The following is a 2,745-nucleotide window of genomic DNA, read 5'->3' as shown; positions in this document are numbered from 1 at the left end:
AGCGGAGATTGGATGGAATCTGCTCAAACTCAAAGATGGACAAAAATGGACTATGTGCGGTGATTTGTCTATGAAAAATGGACCTTGACATTTCATTGCACGGCCAAAAATGGAGCTCGTAACGTAATTAGTTTTGTAAAAGATGGAGCTCGACATTGTATTGGATAGATTTTACAGACGCACGGCTGTCAGGTACCGCCATTTCGGCCAGGTACTTGTATGGTTTAGCCAGCAGGGATGTCTGGGAGACCGCCCGTCATTTTCGAGAAGAGCAGAGCGAAGGTCCCAGAGAGAAAATGATTGGCCCGTACAGGGATCGAACCCGCAACCTTGGCGTTATTAGCACCACGCTCTAACCAACTGAGCTAACCAGCCTCTATAATCAGGCTGAAGAGATTAAAAGCAAAGCCTAATAATGGGCTCGTCCGGGATTTGAACCCGGGACCTCTCGCACCCTAAGCGAGAATCATACCCCTAGACCAACGAGCCGAAACATACATCCTCCCTGCTGCTGCCGGGCCGCAAACAGTTCAGCTTGCATGGCTTAAAGCGCAATTTTTTTATTAAATCTACAATTAAAAGGTAGCCAGTGCAAAGTTTCCAGCACAGAGGAAATGCGGCCTCTTTTTTTGTGGTCATTGGAAATCACGCTGCAGCGCCTGCACACGAATAATGAGAAGCTTACTTACAGGAGCCTGGTCTGCAACACTGGACCCAGTTGATGTTGCAGGAGCAGAGGCAGCACTTGGCTGGACAGAAGGCTGTGGAGGAGACTGCAGAGGAGGCTGAGCAGGGCGCAGAGGAGGAGACTGCAGAGGAGGCTGGGCAGAGCGCAGAGGAGGAGACTGCAGAGGAGGCTGGGCAGGGCGCAGAGGAGGAGACTGCCGAGGAGGCTGGGCAGGGCGCAGAGGAGGAGACTGCAGAGGAGGCTGGGCAGGGCGCTGCAGTCCTGTGGGTGGCTGTAGTGAGGATGGTCCTGGTGCAGAGGGACAGGGGTTGAAGGCCTTGCTGGAAAGATGGGAGTTGCTCTTTCCAGTGGACAGGAAGCTCTGCAGGCGAATGGGACACCTGGCCAGGGGTCCACAATGCTGGAGGAGCAGGATTAGGGGCAGGAGCAGGGGCAGTAGCACGGAGCAGGGCCTCTCGAGCCTGCAGTGGCTGGAGCGTAAAAAAACACAACAAAATTATCTTATTGTTTTAGACTTTCGCTGCATGACTTTCTCAGCTCTGCTGGACAGCTACTGCGATTACAAGGTTAACTGCAAAGCATGTATGATTAGTAGAGAGATGACATGATGATGAAAAGATGGAAGGAAGCGGTGAAAATCATCCTGTTTTTCATCCAAGCACCATTAGAAGAAATACAAGAGAAAAAAAGATGGGATCAGCCAAGTGTGAAGCGAAGCAGACCAAACACTACAACAGCCACTTATTCCAAGGGGAGTGGGGAAGTGTGAGATGACAAGAATGAGCTTTAGTCAGTGATTACGATAAAAAATGAAATAAAACCTTTTACATACACCTTTAAATTATCTTTTTTCCTTTGAGGATGTTCACTCAAAGAGTGAATGTAGATTGACACCTGAGAAGTGCCATTCCTCTGTGTTGTGAAATAAAATAATATGTCATTTAAAAAAGACTGTTTTGTTTTATTTGTAATTGTTTGTAAAATATTGTTTAAGATTTACATACCTTGAGGAAGTCGTTCCTCAGCTTGCGAGGCTACAGTTGCCATCTCCAGGTCATCTTCCTCCTCAAAAAAATCCGTAGCAGCAGGGTCTGTAAAATAACATAAAACACTAAGCACATGTCACCAACACACTTGTATATGTTAAGTGATACTCACCACATGTAAAGAGCTGTCTCCGGGCTGCGGACTCAGACGCAGGATGTACACGTGGTCCTGCAGCTGTTGAACACGTATTTTCGTTAGACATATATACTGCATAATATATACTGTATAATGATTTTAAAGCTTGCAAATCACTTACAGGGTTTGGCTGGAGACAAAATCTTTTGTGCCAGCTGTGAAGCAAATAAATGCTTCCCCCGCGCCAACAGGGCCTTCACATTGGTCGCCAGCAGTGGCCTGTTCTTAGTGGCAGTAGGTGGAGGAGGAACAGACACAGTGGCAGTGGGCACAGCAGCAGTGAGGACAGATGCAGTGGGCACAGTGGTGGTGGGCACGTGGGCTGGAGCCTGCCTCTTCAGCACGTATGCTTTGAAAAGGGCCATATTGGTGTTAGGCCTGGCCTTTGCCTTCATCAGGTAGGTGATGAGAGCCTGGGCCTCCTTGCTTGGGTCCTCATACACCTCCTTCATTGACCTACCCTTAAAATCCCCAAACTCCACCATCAGACATCCAGAGTCTTCTGTCCTCTGGGCCTCCTGCAGCATGGCCTGTTTTATATGATACACCTCCACAGCCTCGCCTACCTCCCTGATCTGCGAGGTGTATCTGAGGAACAGGTGTTTGTTGTCCGACAGCGGGTTGTCCCTCTCCTCCTCCCCCAAAATGCTGCTGACCAGATAGCAGGCATACCCCAGTGAGTTCTCCAGCAGCCACAGGAACCTCTGACCCTGGTGTTTCCCAAACTGGATCTTGCAGTGAGCCAGAACCAGGAACTGGTCTCCAGGATTCCCTCCATTCTGCCTCACAAAGGCAGTGGCCTCAGCCAGGACCTACTCCTTACACCTGGCCCTCCCTGCCAACACGATCTTCCTCCTATTGGCCTCCTCAGTTGG

General features: G+C 49.5%; 2 non-coding genes across 2 annotated transcripts; both read right to left on the bottom strand.

Moving 5' to 3' along the window:
• Nucleotides 1–301: 301 nt before the first annotated feature.
• trnai-aau (transfer RNA isoleucine (anticodon AAU)) lies at nt 302–375 on the bottom strand. The gene has a single exon. It is a non-coding gene; the product is annotated as a tRNA-Ile (tRNA).
• Nucleotides 376–417: 42 nt separating this feature from the next.
• On the bottom strand, nt 418–489 carry trnap-agg (transfer RNA proline (anticodon AGG)). The gene has a single exon. It is a non-coding gene; the product is annotated as a tRNA-Pro (tRNA).
• Nucleotides 490–2,745: the final 2,256 nt, after the last annotated feature.

The sequence above is a fragment of the Siphateles boraxobius genome, unplaced genomic scaffold, assembly GCF_051911475.1.
Source record: "Siphateles boraxobius isolate OS27281-9 unplaced genomic scaffold, OSU_SipBor_1 269, whole genome shotgun sequence".
Lineage (NCBI taxonomy): Eukaryota > Metazoa > Chordata > Actinopteri > Cypriniformes > Leuciscidae > Siphateles > Siphateles boraxobius.
Note: the sequence above shows the minus strand (reverse complement) of the source record. Positions and strands in the feature narration are given on the sequence as shown.